This window comes from Lissotriton vulgaris, chromosome 9 (genome assembly GCF_964263255.1).
Source record: "Lissotriton vulgaris chromosome 9, aLisVul1.2, whole genome shotgun sequence".
NCBI lineage: Eukaryota > Metazoa > Chordata > Amphibia > Caudata > Salamandridae > Lissotriton > Lissotriton vulgaris.
In genome coordinates this window covers 710297260-710311949 of record NC_141697.1, presented here as the reverse complement: position 1 = coordinate 710311949, position 14690 = coordinate 710297260, and the positions used below count along the sequence as shown (strand labels likewise).

The 14690-nt window shown below is 49.1% G+C and overlaps 1 non-coding gene across 1 annotated transcript; it reads right to left on the bottom strand.

Moving 5' to 3' along the window:
* Nucleotides 1-9948: 9948 nt before the first annotated feature.
* TRNAT-CGU (transfer RNA threonine (anticodon CGU)) lies at nt 9949-10020 on the bottom strand. The gene has a single exon. It is a non-coding gene; the product is annotated as a tRNA-Thr (tRNA).
* Between the last annotated feature and the right edge of the window lie 4670 nt (nt 10021-14690).

Below are 14690 nucleotides of genomic sequence, written 5' to 3'. Positions count from 1 at the left end.
GTGGAGAATCCTGAGGCCCATGTGAAAAAGGTTTTTATAAAAGCTGCTTAATTGTGCTTAAAGCTTGATAACATAAACTAATGGGTTAACATTAGTAAAGGGGCGGGTAAGAGAATGACTTTCATTACTTAAATTAATTAATGTTTTGTGTCGACATTGCTCACATTGGTCCCCCCAACGGCGACGACATTTAGTGTCATTGACCTCAAAAATGCGTTCTTTTCCATCCCCATCCATCCTGATAGCAGATATTTATTTGGCTTTACGTTAAATAATAAATCGTATAGATTTTGTCGTGTTCCTCAAGGTTACACTGAGAGTCCTAGCATCTACAGCCAGGCTCTAAAAAGACAGCTTGATTCTTTTGAATTGCAATCTGGAGTAGCCCTTATACAGTATGTTGACGACCTCTTGTTAGCTGCAGACACCTATGTACAATGCGAGGAGAGTACTCTTGCTTTGCTTTCCTTCTTGGCTCAGAATAACCACAAAGTTTCTAAGAAAAAGCTTCAATTCTGTAGACCCAAGGTGACCTACCTCGGTCATCTTTTGTCTAAGGAATGGCGTGCATTAACATCAGATCGGATCCAAGCGATTTTAGACACACCAGTCCCCCGCACTCAGAGAGATGTACGTTCCTTTATAGGATTAACGTCCTTTTGTAGACAGTGGATCATGGGGTTTTCGCACATTATAAAACCTTTGTTAGCATTACTGTCAAAAACTACACCAATGCCCCTCGAATGGACAGATGAATGTCAAAATGCTTTTTATCAATTGAGACAAGCCCTTTGCTCTGCACCCGTGTTAGGTACACCAGATTATACAAAGATCTTCACGTTGTACGTGCACGAGAAAGATGGGTGCGCGTTATCAGTGTTAGTGCAGGCACACGGGGACAAGCAGAGGCCATGTGCATACTTTTCAGCGGTTCTTGACCCTGTAGCACGAGGGTTACCTGGGTGTTTTCGAGCAGTTGCAGCAACAGCGGTAGCTATACGACAGAGTGAGGGAATAGTTTTATCGCACAAATTGTTGGTGTTAGTTCCTCACGCAGTAGATGCCCTGTTGAATCAAACGAAAACACAGTGTCTCACGAGCGCACGTTTTGGTGCCACACATTACATTGAAAAGATGCGCTACCCTGAACCCTGCCACTTTATTGCCCTATCCGGTTGAGGAGGGTCAGGAAGAAAAACATCACGATTGTGTTTTCCTGACCGAGGAACAGACAAAGGGTCGTGTCGACTTACAGGATATGCCACTTCCAGATGTGGATGGGGAACAGTGGGTTGATGGATCGTGTTTGAGGCTGCCAGATGGTACGACTTCCGCAGCATATGCGATCACGACACTTAAGACAGTGGTAGAAACAGCTAGAATACCACAGAAATCGGCTCAAGCAGCAGAGCTGATAGCCTTGACAAGAGCCTGCGAACTGAGTGCTGGCCTATGTGTGAACATATACACAGACAGCCGGTACGCCTTCGGAGTAGCGCATGATTTCGGGCTACTCTGGAGAGAACGTGGGTTTTTGACTTCTCATGGAGTACACATTATGCACGGAGAACTGGTGCGTGATCTCCTAAACGCGTTGCTTTGTCCAAACAAAGTAGCGATAATTAAATGCAGTGCCCATAAAAAGATCACTGATAAAGTGGGTCAAGAAAATGCTTTTGCAGACAGCATAGCAAGACAAATAGCTATGTCCCGAACTGACTCCCCCATGAATGTAACAAAATCACAGGCTGAGCGATGTTATGATGCTAGAGCGGAGATACTAGATATCCAAAAATCAGCGACTGAATCAGAACTTGCGGCATGGGCAGCAGAAGGGGTACTAGATGATGAGGGTTGTTGGAGAAGCAAGGACATGGAGAGATGGAAATTGCCTGCAGCTTACTTGCAGGCGATGGTTCAGATGACACACGGATTAGCGCATGTGGGAGCTCTTGCAATCACTCGATTGTTAACACGAGTTTGGGAGCATCCCGAGATTGCCAATACTGCCAAGAGAGTAGTGCAGACCTGTCTGATATGTTTACAGCACAATCCTGCAAAAGGGACTCATACTCCGAAAGGAGGGTTCGTTCCACCTTCTGCACCATTCGAGGTACTCCAAATAGATTACATCCAGCTTGAGCGCTGCAATAACCTTAAGTATGTCTTAGTGGTGGTGTGCGCCTTTAGCAAATGGGTTGAGGCCTTCCCCACGAAAGATAATATAGCTTTGACAACAGCTAAGGTGTTGCTCAAGGAGTACTTCCCTCGATTTGGAGTTTGCAAATTTCTGTGGAGCGATAATGGGCCTCATTTCGTTGGGAAAATTGTGGAGTATGTACTGAAAGGCTTGGGGATCCAGCAGAAGTTTCATGCTGTGTTCCACCCTCAGTCAGCAGGTCTTGTCGAGCGGTACAATGCTACGTTGAAGTTGAAACTGGCTAAGATTGTGGCGTCCACGTCGTTGAAGTGGCCGGATGCCTTGCCGCTAGCATTGCTCTCTCTTAGATAAGTGCCCCACTCTCGAACAGGCCTCACACCGTATGAAGTGGTGTTTGGAAGGCCTATGAACATATGGGGAGTGCCTAAGCCGCGATTGATACATGATGTGCCTTGCATAATGATGAACGATTATTTGGCCCGATTAACAAATGATTTGCTTTCTATTCATCAACAGGTTGGAGAAGCGCTCCCTGACAATTCTACTGGAGAGGCTCACAATCTTCGTCCTGGCGATTTTGTGATGGTGAAGTCGTTTGAGAGGGCGAATAGCTTGGAACCGAGGTGGCGTGGCCCCGAGCAAGTCCTCCTGGCAACTCGAACAGCTGTGCGAGTGACCAACAGAAAGCGGTGGGTGCACTCAACTCACTGCCGCCGTGTCTCTCCGGATCTGGTGAATCCTACTGTGCTGTCCGATTACAAAGAAATTTTGGATAAAGAAAAAAACCCAGCTGTGACGTCGGCCGAATCTGAGGGAGCCTTCCCGGACCACACTGTTTCTGGACGACAGCGCTACGATCTGCGGCCAAGATAGGAAGAAGATTTTTGTGCGAGACTGGTTGGTTACCGCTCTGGGGTTTGGGAAACGGAAGCCGGGAATCTCAAGGGGGGAGATCAGTTCTGCCAAGAGTAGCGACACCCGTCTTGACCCCGGAGAAGAAAACAACGGCTACCTCGGAGCTCAGCACCATTGTTTTTTTTTTGATTTTTGTAGTTGAACATTTGAGACATTGTGAACTATTGAACTATGGCGTCTTCTGCATCACGAGATAAAAGAATTCTTGGTGCCATTTTGTTCATACTGACAATTGTAGTGATAGCAGTAAAAGCCTGGGTAGTAGAACTTGTGGTGCCTGTATGCGAACACTTGCTGCCGACTACCCCGGCTCCATCTGAACATTTTCACTTCACTTTGCCCTACCATGAAGAACGGCACCGACAGGCTTACTTGAACAATAGCTTCATTCAGATCTTGCATCATACTCACAATATGACGAACACTTCAAATTGTTGGGTGTGTGGGATGTTGCCTGGTCATCAGAAGAAAGGGGGCACTCCACTCATCCCACTCCCATTTTCGCATAATGGTTCCTGCAATGCCTGGTATACTCTTCTATTCACTTTACGATAGCCAACAAAAGGGGGGGGTGCTCTTCCGTTTGAACAAGATTTGTTACCATGACCGGGATGGGTATCCACGAGCTGAGGGTACTCGATTTGAATGGGAAGAGTATCGCCCCGATAATGTGTCTGCACCCCGTGTTTACCGTAATCAAAGGAATATTAATATGTCCAGTTCACATGTTATTATTGTCATCACTACCTAGGCTGATCTCTGCATACGTAATAAAGGTACAATCCCGGTGGGGAAAAGTGAATGTAACACTACACTTACATTTGACAGTCCGAATGGTATATCATTTGTGGCATCTCGAAATACTTACTTTATCTGTGGTAACAAAGGCTATCATCAGCTCCCTTTAGGATGGTTAGGTACATGTTACATATCTTTTGTATTGCCCCCTGTATTCATTGCCCCACCAATGTACCATAATGATTATGTGCTCTACCATGATTTTGTACTAAATCGTGTTAAACATGCTGTGGTCTTGGACGATATTGACCAGACCGATACTGCCTTACAGCAGTATGTAGACTTTAATTTGGGACTGTTTTCCTTTGTGGGGCCTGCTTTGAATAGTCGGAAAATACGACGACTGACTTGTGTTGTCGAGGCTGTAGCCAATGACACTGCTATTGCATTAGGGAACATAACAGAAGAACTCCAGATTTCTAGGATTGTTACGCTTCAGAATCGTATGGTTCTAGATGTGGTTCTAGCTGACCGTGGGGGGGGCATGTAGAATCATCGGAAGTAGCTGCTGCGTGTACGTGCCAGATAATTCGCCGTCTGTTTATGATGCAATATCGAAGCTTCACAAGATAGCTGCTGAAATACACCCGGACAATGGCACTTGGACTCTTTCAGGGTGGTTCTGGTCAATGTTTACCACTTGGGATTGGAAACTGCTGACGATTTTATGTATTATTGTTGGGATACTGTTCTTTGTATGTTTATGTATATAATGTGGCCCTGCCTTATGTTCCATGTGTTTATCAGCTTGTATCCCATCCAGACGAGCTCTTGCTCATAATGAAATGATGCTTCATAAAGAAGTTGCTCAAATAATGTTAATTGATATCGAAGATGAGTATCTCGACTACGTCCACTATGAGGTAGCTTCAGCTAAACGCTAAAAGGGTCGTCTGTCGTAATTTGACGATGGCCGGGTTAGCGCTTAGCTGTGCTACACGTTATTCCCCTTAACTTGGCCATAATAAAAAACGCCATTTTGTATGTTACGGCAGCCATTTTAGGGAATGAGCGGCCTCGTGGTCAGCATGCCCTTTAGTCTGTTGTCCGTACCACTGACCACTCGACTTTGCCCAGCAACAGGCTATTTTTAGTAACGGTCAAGCCTGTACATGCGCAGTCCCAACTGACCAGTCACCCCTCAGGAATGTTCCGCCAAACTGACCAGTGGAGTTGTAACCCCTCCCATGAGTTGGCTGTGCTCCAAAACTGACCATATATGTACATAAAGCTCTGTAACCTTGTACCGCCTACCTTTTATTACCTGTAAAAATGTATAAAAGAAGGATTCGCACCAACGTTCGGTGTGATACTTCTTGCATTGCCGAAGGGTGCTGTAGGAATGTACCACCACCCCATGGGGTCTTAATAAACTTGTCCTTTGTACTTTTCAGTTTCCGTGCCAACAGTTCTTTCGGAGTAAGTGGGTTATCTACGGAGCATGTAGGCCTTGGGAAGCCGATACCACAAACCCAGGGAACCCTCCGTACACTTAAGATTTTCGTAGCAGTGTCCTCGGTTAGAGGCCTATTGGTATTTAACCAGAATTTTGTTTTGTTTAAGAGGTCCTCGCTTTTCTCATATTTATTCTCTGGGATTAATGGAACACCTGTCAGGATTTCCATATATGGGGCAGACTCCGGGGGTATGTTTACATAAATCTGTTTACCTTGTAAGGGGGTTTTACTAGGGACCAGAGGTTTACTAGCTGGGGTTTCTTTCCCTTCAGTGTTAGGCAAGGTCGGGGCAGCTGTGTTAACCGGTGTAGTCACCGCCAAAGAGTTGCTAGACTTAGGGCCTGCTGTAGTCACCTGCTTAATTTTAATTAAAGGAGCTGGTCCTATACAAGGGGTAATACCATTAGGATTTGTAGATTTTGCCGGTTTAGGTTGCTGTGAATGTATCTGGTTGTTTTGGGGGCCCTTTGTTCCTAAACTGCTGTTATTACTATTAGTATTAGTGTGGCCACCAGTAATAACGGATTGTTTGTTATTACCTACCAAACTCTCCAGTAAGGCGGTGTTCTTAGATGTTAAAAACTCCAATTGATCTAATTTTAGATTTATGATTTGGGTTTTTTTCATCAGGGGGTTCAGCAGACTTTTTGTAAGCTTCTCAAGACTGGCCATGAGATCCTTATCTTCCTTATGGGATGGTTTTTTCCCCAAATTTGAGAAGCTTTTTTCCATGTTCGAAAGCTGGGATCCTATCTGAGATAATCTATCTTCAAAGGGATTTAAAAGTTTTTTAAGTGTTTCCCGTACCACGGTCAGAAATTCAACATCTTTCCCATTTATAACGCAGAGTGGTACCCCACTAGTTTCATTCTCTATAACGAGCTTATTATTATCGTGAGTTATCGTCAGCGAGTCTACATCAACTTCTGGTGGTAAATCAGAAGGCTGCGTATTAATCATTGGGGGCGGAGATGGTGGCTTAGTAGATAACTGAGCCTTCGCAATCTTGGCTTTTTTCCTAGCGTATGCTGTTTGGTTATTACGCTTCCTTTTCGTATGTGGCCCTTGCTGTTTAGTGGCAGAGATTCCTCCAATCTGCTCTATAGATGTTGATTTTAGCGCCATTTCCGGGGAGCCTCCGTTACACTCCTTCATTTCCCCTATTGACCCAACCTTAGTCGTTTTTAAAAAGTTAGAGGATACTGATGGTGAATCCTCCTTCGGTATGGATATAGTGGGTGCTGATGGCTGGTGAATATCTGCCATTGTTTCAATCAGGGTAAGTGGTGGGCCAATTAAACGGTCAGGGGTTTTAGCAAGAGCTATGGACCCTAGTGAGGATTTTTTAGCCGCTGCTAACTCCTGTGAGAGTCTCCTTGCAGCATCCAGTTCAATGGAAACTCGACGTTGCATTTTAGCAATCTCTGTATCTATGGCTGAGTGAGTCCTGGTAATAAAATCATCTAAGGTGCCATTTTTCAGTTTGGATTTAGCAGCCCTTTCTTTGTACTCACGTGATGGCATCGTGAATAGTCACGAGAGAGTCCGAGGGTTAGGATCAAGAGGGATGGCCCAGTCCAGGAACGGCCTCAAACGGCCGTTCCTGGACTGGGCCATACCCCCTAACGGGAGTTAGGGGGTATGATATAGGGGGCGTGTTGGGCGGGGGGCGGGCCGGCAGGGAGAGCGTACCGTATGCTGGTCTACCTGGTCTCGCAGGGACTCCTGGATGCTGGAGTCCCCGCACGCTCGCAGCCCCGCCGAGCCTCTCTCCCTGTCCGCCTTGCTGTTCCTCCTCCTTCAGCTGAAACGCCCCAACGCTCCAAAGCGAAGCGGCACCCGCAGAGCGGTTGCGGCAAGAAGGGGGTTTCTCCGCCTTGTGCTGCAGCGCCTGAGATAGCGCCTAGTCTGCGATGCCGCCGTGGGTAGGAAGGTGGGTTTCTCCGCCTTGTGCTGCAGCGCCTGAGATAGCGCCTAATCTGCTATGCCGCTGTGGTTTGCAGAGTCTGTGTCCCAACAGGTGATGGTGGAGGGAGCTTTTACACACCTCAGCTGGGCGGGGGCGGGCCGGCAGGGAGAGCGGACCGGATGCTGGTCTACCTGGTCTCGCAGGGACTCCTGGATGCTGGAGTCCACGCACGCTCGCAGCCCCGCCGAGCCTCTCGCCCTGTCCGCCTTGCTGTTCCTCCTCCTTCAGGTGAAATGCCCCAACGCTCCAAAGCGAAGCGGCACCCGCGGAGCGGGTGCGGCAAGAAGTGGGTTTCTCCGCCTTGTGCTGCAGCGCCTGAGATAGCGCCTAGTCTGCGATGCCGCTGTGGGTAGGAAGGTGGGTTTCTCCGCCTTGTGCTGCAGCGCCTGAGATAGCGCCTAATCTGCTATGCTATGCCGCCGTGGTTTGCAGAGTCTGTGTCCCAACAGGTGATGGTGGAGGGAGCTTTTACACACCTCAGCTGGGCGGGGGGGCGGGCCGGCAGGGAGAGCGCACCGGATGCTGGTCTACCTGGTCTCGCAGGGACTCCTGGATGCTGGAGTCCCGGCACGCTCACAGCCCCGCCGAGCCTCTCGCCCTGTCCGCCTTGCTGTTCCTCCTCCTTCAGGTGAAATGTCCCAACGCTCCAAAGCGAAGCGGCACCCGCGGAGCGGGTGCGGCAAGAAGTGGGTTTCTCCGCCTTGTGCTGCAGCGCCTGAGATAGCGCCTAGTCTGCGATGCCACCGTGGGTAGGAAGGTGGGTTTCTCCGCCTTGTCCTGCAGCGCCTGAGATAGCGCCTAATCTGCTATGCCGCCGTGGTTTGCAGAGTCTGTGTGTTAATGAGTCAATGGAAGTGTCCTGGATCGTGATGACATCCTCCTGGAAAGGCCATTATGGCGGTTGATTCTCAGGTGAAACCTGAGCCTCAGGCTCGCACAAACAAGAACCCTCAGAAAATAATCCTTTGATATGGCCGGGGCTGTGGGAGGAAAGCTATTCGTGGTCCTTGGCTTCTACATCGCGCTGCGATGTCCTGGTAGGGGCAGGGCCAGTTTGAGAAGCAGCATTGGCATAGCTAATAGGTCTCGCCTTTGGGACCTTATAAGCGTTTCAGTATGCTGCACATTATTCTAAGTATTGTATTGCTAGGAATTGAATAGATGTGCAATTTCTATATATTGTGTTATGCTTGCCTCTTCCGGGTGCTGTATGCATGCATTTCAATTTAATAACATTTGTATCTCCTCTTTTGTCCCGATGTGCTACTGTCAGTGTGTGCTTCCTACAGTGCATTCTTTTGTGCCACTGCTTTTGTGCTCTACTGTACTTGGGACTTATGGCCCCAGGGCTTTAAGTGGGCCGGGTCTGAGCACCGGCAGTTTTTTAAAGGGGGCCTCGAAACGGGTCTCTATCGGGCTCTGTTTTGAGCCCTGGCGCAGGCGCTCCGTTTTTTTCCGGACTGCAGTGACAGCAGTTTTCTGTCAGTGCAGTCCAGAAAAAAGTGCCAGGGCGCACAGAGCCAGATAGAGAACCGTTTGAAGACAGCAGGCACATCGGTGTGTGCTGCTCACATTGCTCACTTCTCACTAGGGGAGAAGTTACGGCATGACGTCATGCCAGGTGAGTGGTGTAGTGGGAGAGAAATCCTTTAAAGAGTCATTTTCTTTCTGGATTTCCCTTCTATTTCTGAAACGCTAGAGCAGCAGCATTGTGGTAGGGTCACCAGGGCTTCAATTGGAAGCTTTTTCAATGTTATATGTAACCAGCCATAGTTGCTGCTTATTTATCTTATGCAACTAATAATCATTGACAAAGCCAATAGTCCTTACTTGTTGTAGGTGTAATGTGACTTGTTGTCTCACATATTTGGATGCAATGACAGGAACAGCAAAATACAAGTCGGGCGGCACACTTTTAACGTAAGTGTGTTAAAGCCATGCCCCTAATTACATTGACCACGCCCCTGTGAGAGACCCCCCAGTTTTTTCATCCCACTTAAAGCCCTGTATGGCCCATTACTGCTGCCTGTACTGTCAATATCATCCGCATCACCCTTCTCTTAGTGTGACAATTCAGACTATTCCAGGCCTTCAAAGCACTTGCAAGGCAGGAATGTGCTATTTTAAGGTATATTGAATTAATAATCAATAGTTGTTGTGCTCTTTTCTATGTAAGACAAACAGCACCACCATGTGGCAGACTGCTATAAATTCTGGCGTTGACAATTAAGTGTGGGTGCGGCTCAAAATAAGCATTGATTTGCTATGGTGCAAACTCGTTGTCAATCTGCTACTGTTTTTCTTCAATTTAATACAACACGAAAAAAGCCCAAATTCATTTGACTTATTTTTAACACTTAGGCATTTTCACAAAAACAGGCTCAGAAATGGTTCGCTTAAAGTTCAGCAGCATAACAGGAGGCATTTAAATATTCTCAACGAAACACAGTTTAAGACTGGCTTTCTAGAGAAACGCAGCTTCCGGGTGAAGACAATGCCTTTAGTTTGTACCTATTGACGGGACTCCTTATATTTGTTCGATTTGTAAACTAAACGTATCCGTTTGAGCTGCCAGATGTGTTTCCCAATTCGAGCACAGGGATTAGGCGACAGGTACAATGTGAGCCCATTTAAAACGTAACTTTATAAGGCACGGACGGGGTTCGAACCCGTGATCTTCGGTTTACGAGACCGACGCCTTACCACTTGGCCACCGCGCCGCCGTTATTAGATTGCTTCACCAAGTACAATCAGATTTCACAACAGCTTAAAGCTCATAAAGTACCATTACCCATGGACCCAGCGAGTGCCTTTGGTCTTCTCCCCAGGGACCAAGCATTAACAAGACAATAACAAGTGCGGCCGCAAAAGTTAAAGCAAAAAAAAAAAAAAAAAAAAAGCAACGCGCTTGTTTTCGTTTCCAGTTTACATCTTTGCATTTCTTGCCCATATATTAACCTGAGACGTCCTACAAAACTCTAACAACTCACCTCACAATGATCTTCATAAACACATTATTATACCAGGACTGACGGATCCAGTTCAATTAATCATTATTGTTGCAACCAAAAGGTTTTTTCTAGCCTCTTTAAAGTTCAAGGAACGAACTAGAACAAATGGAAATGCAAGAGTCAGGTGCAGGCCAGGCTATTCCAACAGGTTTGATAGACCTTTTTGTTTTGGGCTTATGAAAGTTTTGATTTGTCCTTCATTGTTGCCCTGGTGCAGGCTTAATTGACGAAGAGTCTTGCATGTCTAGTTAGAGGACAAGGGGCAAGACCAGTCTAAGGTGCCTGACATGTTGTGAAATCACATGCATTTTTAAGGTGGTCGCTCCCAGTGCCTCTGCTGAGACCTGGTATCGTAGCGCTGCATTGCCTCACAAGCTGCTTTTCACCTGCCTGCCAGTGCCTAGCTAGCGCTAAATATCTTTGTCGCTGTATTTAATTTGACTGTGCTGTGTTTTAACGTGATCTGCGCATCAGCCTTCAGCGCTCCGCTCATTGCCTGCAAAGTTGCTTTTTGTCTTGCCTGCTTGTGCCCAGTTGCTATTGGACTCATTGGCGCTGTGTTGTGATAGTTTCTGCTGCTTTTCGTGGTTTGCGCGTTGTGCTCCGCTCTGTTCCCCCCCTCCGCCTCCATTTTGTTTATTTGTTGTGGTCGTCGTCCTCGTGTGCCCGCCCCGCCTCCCAGCTGAGACGCCCTCCCACTGACCAGAAGTAGCGCTCCTCACCCTTCGCTCACCGTGACTCGCTCCTCTCTGACAAGCCGAGTGGTCGCTCCCAGTGCCTCTGCTGAGACCTGGTATCGTAGCGCTGCATTGCCTCACAAGCTGCTTTTCACCTGCCTGCCAGTGCCTAGCTAGCGCTAAATATCTTTGTCGCTGTATTTAATTTGACTGTGCTGTGTTTTAACGTGATCTGCGCATCAGCCTTCAGCGCTCCGCTCATTGCCTGCAAAGTTGCTTTTTGTCTTGCCTGCTTGTGCCCAGTTGCTATTGGACTCATTGGCGCTGTGTTGTGATAGTTTCTGCTGCTTTTCGTGGTTTGCGCGTTGTGCTCCGCTCTGTTCCCCCCCTCCGCCTCCATTTTGTTTATTTGTTGTGGTCGTCGTCCTCGTGTGCCCGCCCCGCCTCCCAGCTGAGACGCCCTCCCACTGACCAGAAGTAGCGCTCCTCTCCCTTCGCTCACCGTGACTCACTCCTCTCTGACGAGCCGAGTGGTCGCTCCCAGTGCCTCTGCTGAGACCTGGTATCGTAGCGCTGCATTGCCTCACAAGCTGCTTTTCACCTGCCTGCCAGTGCCTAGCTAGCGCTAAATATCTTTGTCGCTGTATTTAATTTGACTGTGCTGTGTTTTAACGTGATCTGCGCATCAGCCTTCAGCGCTCCGCTCATTGCCTGCAAAGTTGCTTTTTGTCTTGCCTGCTTGTGCCCAGTTGCTATTGGACTCATTGGCGCTGTGTTGTGATAGTTTCTGCTGCTTTTCGTGGTTTGCGCGTTGTGCTCCGCTCTGTTCCCCCCCTCCGCCTCCATTTTGTTTATTTGTTGTGGTCGTCGTCCTCGTGTGCCCGCCCCGCCTCCCAGCTGAGACGCCCTCGCCCCTCCCCCTCCACTATCCATATATGACAGTAGTTCCCGCGCGCAGCGTCCACGCACAGCGTTCGCGCCCAACCCGCGCCGAAGGTGCGCCAAATGTAAGCCCGTCTACGCCCGTCCGCGCCTGGACCGCGCCCAGCGCCAGACCCCCTGTCCCCCGTCCCTCCCAGCCCCCCCGCATTACCTACGATGCCGCCACCCTCCTAGCCCTTAACCCCGGTCGCGCTCCCAACTGCGTCCTAGCCACCCCTGGCCAAACCCATGGACCTTTCTCCAGCTACTCCTGCAAATTCAGCGGCACCGACAACATCTCCGCCACGACCACACCACAGATTCCCGACCCCAACCACCTACAATGCATCCTTCTCAACACCCGATCAGTCCACAGGCACGCCATTGACCTATGGAATCTACTAGACACCATCTCCCCAGACGTCGCCTTCCTAACAGAAACATGGATGAACACTTCCTCCGCCCCAGACATCACCATTGCCATCCCGGAAGACTATAAGATCACTCGCAAGGATCGTACCGGCCACACAGGAGGAGGAATCGCTATCGTCCATAAGAATTCCATCCGAATCTCTACCAGCTCTGACGCCAACCTCGCCAACTCCGAACACCTTCACTTCCAGATCCACATCGACCCCAAGACCACACTCAGAGGCACCCTCCTCTACAGACCACCAGGACCCCGCGCAAAATTCAGTGAAGACATCACGGACTTCATCACTCCTCATGCGCTCCCCTCCAAAGACTACATCCTTCTGGGAGACCTCAACTTTCACCTCGAAAAGATCAACGACCACAACACCGCCACCCTCGTGGACAACCTCGCCAACCTCGGACTTAAACAACTAGTCACTTCCCCCACCCACATCGCAGGTCACACACTCGACCCCATCTTCACATCCAGCAACCATGTCTCCTTCAGCCACACTACGGACCTCCTCTGGACCGACCACAGCTGCGTTCACTTCACCTACAACAAGCCGAAACCCATCAACCACCCCCAACCTACCCTGCAAAGAAACTGGAACAAAATCACCACGGACCAAATCTCCGCATCGCTCCTTCGAAACTCCCCAGCCCTCTCTTCTAACGCCAACGAAGCCGCCACCAACCTCACCCTATGGTTATCCAACACCGCCGACACCTTAGCACCACTGAAAAAACGTCAAAGAAAACCTGGCAGCAAGAAAGCCTCATGGTTCAACGATGATCTCAAGAAGTCCAAGAAACTCTGCCGCTCCCTAGAAAAGGCCTGGAAAAAAGACCCAACCACCAGCACCAAGGACGCCTTCAAAAGCGCCACCCGCACTCAGCACCAACTGATCCGAAAAGCCAAGAAAGCAGCATTCAAGGATCGACTTGACAACAACGCCCACAACAGCAAGGAACTTTTCAACATCGTCAAGGAATTCTCCAATCCCTCGGCCAACTCCAACGACATCACCCCCTCCCAAACCCTCTGTGACTCCCTAGCCTCTTTTTTCCACAACAAGATTGCAGACATCCACAACAGCTTTGACAACCTACCCGGAAACCAACCCACCCTACCATCTGCTGACCATCTTCCCCCCGTGAACACCCTTCACGCCTGGAATCCAATTTCCACTGAGGACACCATCCGCCTGATGAACTCCATCCACTCAGGATCCCCCACAGACCCATGCCCTCACCACATCTTCAACAAAGCAGACTCCGTCATAGCACCGCACCTCCGAGACGTCATCAACTGCTCCTTCAACTCCGCTACCTTCCCAGAAAACTGGAAACACGCTGAACTCACCGCCCTTCTGAAAAAACCAACAGCGGACCCCACCGAACTCAAAAATTACCGCCCCATCTCGCTTCTTCCATTCCCGGCCAAAGTCATCGAGAAAGCCGTCAACAACCAGCTCGCCGCTTTCCTCGAAGCCAACAAATCCCTCGACCCCTCACAATCGGGATTCAGAGCAAAACACAGCACTGAGACCGCCCTCATCGCAGCAACTGACGACATTCGAACTCTACTGGACAATGGAGACACAGTCGCCCTCATCCTCCTCGACCTATCTGCTGCATTCGATACAGTCTGCCACAGCACCCTTCTTCAGCGCCTCAGAAACATCGGAATACAAGGAAAAGCACTTGATTGGATCACCTCCTTCCTCTCTGGAAGAACACAAAGAGTCCGCCTCCCACCATTCAAGTCCGAGGCCACTGAAGTCATCTGTGGCGTACCACAAGGATCCTCACTCAGTCCCACCCTCTTCAACGTATACATGAGCCCCCTCGCGGCCATCGCACGCCAACACAACCTCAACATCATCTCCTACGCGGATGACACCCAACTGATCCTATCACTCACCAAAGACCCCAACACCGCCAAAACTAACCTACACGAAGGAATGAAAGAAGTTGCCGAATGGATGAAACAAAGCCGTCTGAAACTGAACTCAGACAAAACAGAAGTCCTCATCTTAGGTACATCCCCCTCTGCTTGGGACGACTCCTGGTGGCCGGAAGCCCTCGGAAAAGCACCCATCCCGACAGACCACGCACGGAACCTAGGCGTTATCCTGGATTCTTCACTCTCAATGAACAGACAAGTCAACGCCGTATCCTCTTCCTTCTTCAACATTCTCCGCATGCTCAGAAAAACATTTCGCTGGATACCCTCCGAAACAAGGAAAACAGTCACCCACGCTCTGGTCACGAGCCGACTGGACTACGGAAACACCCTCTACGCAGGTACCACCGCCAAACTCCAGAAGAAACTCCAACGAATCCAGAACGCCTCAGCCAGGA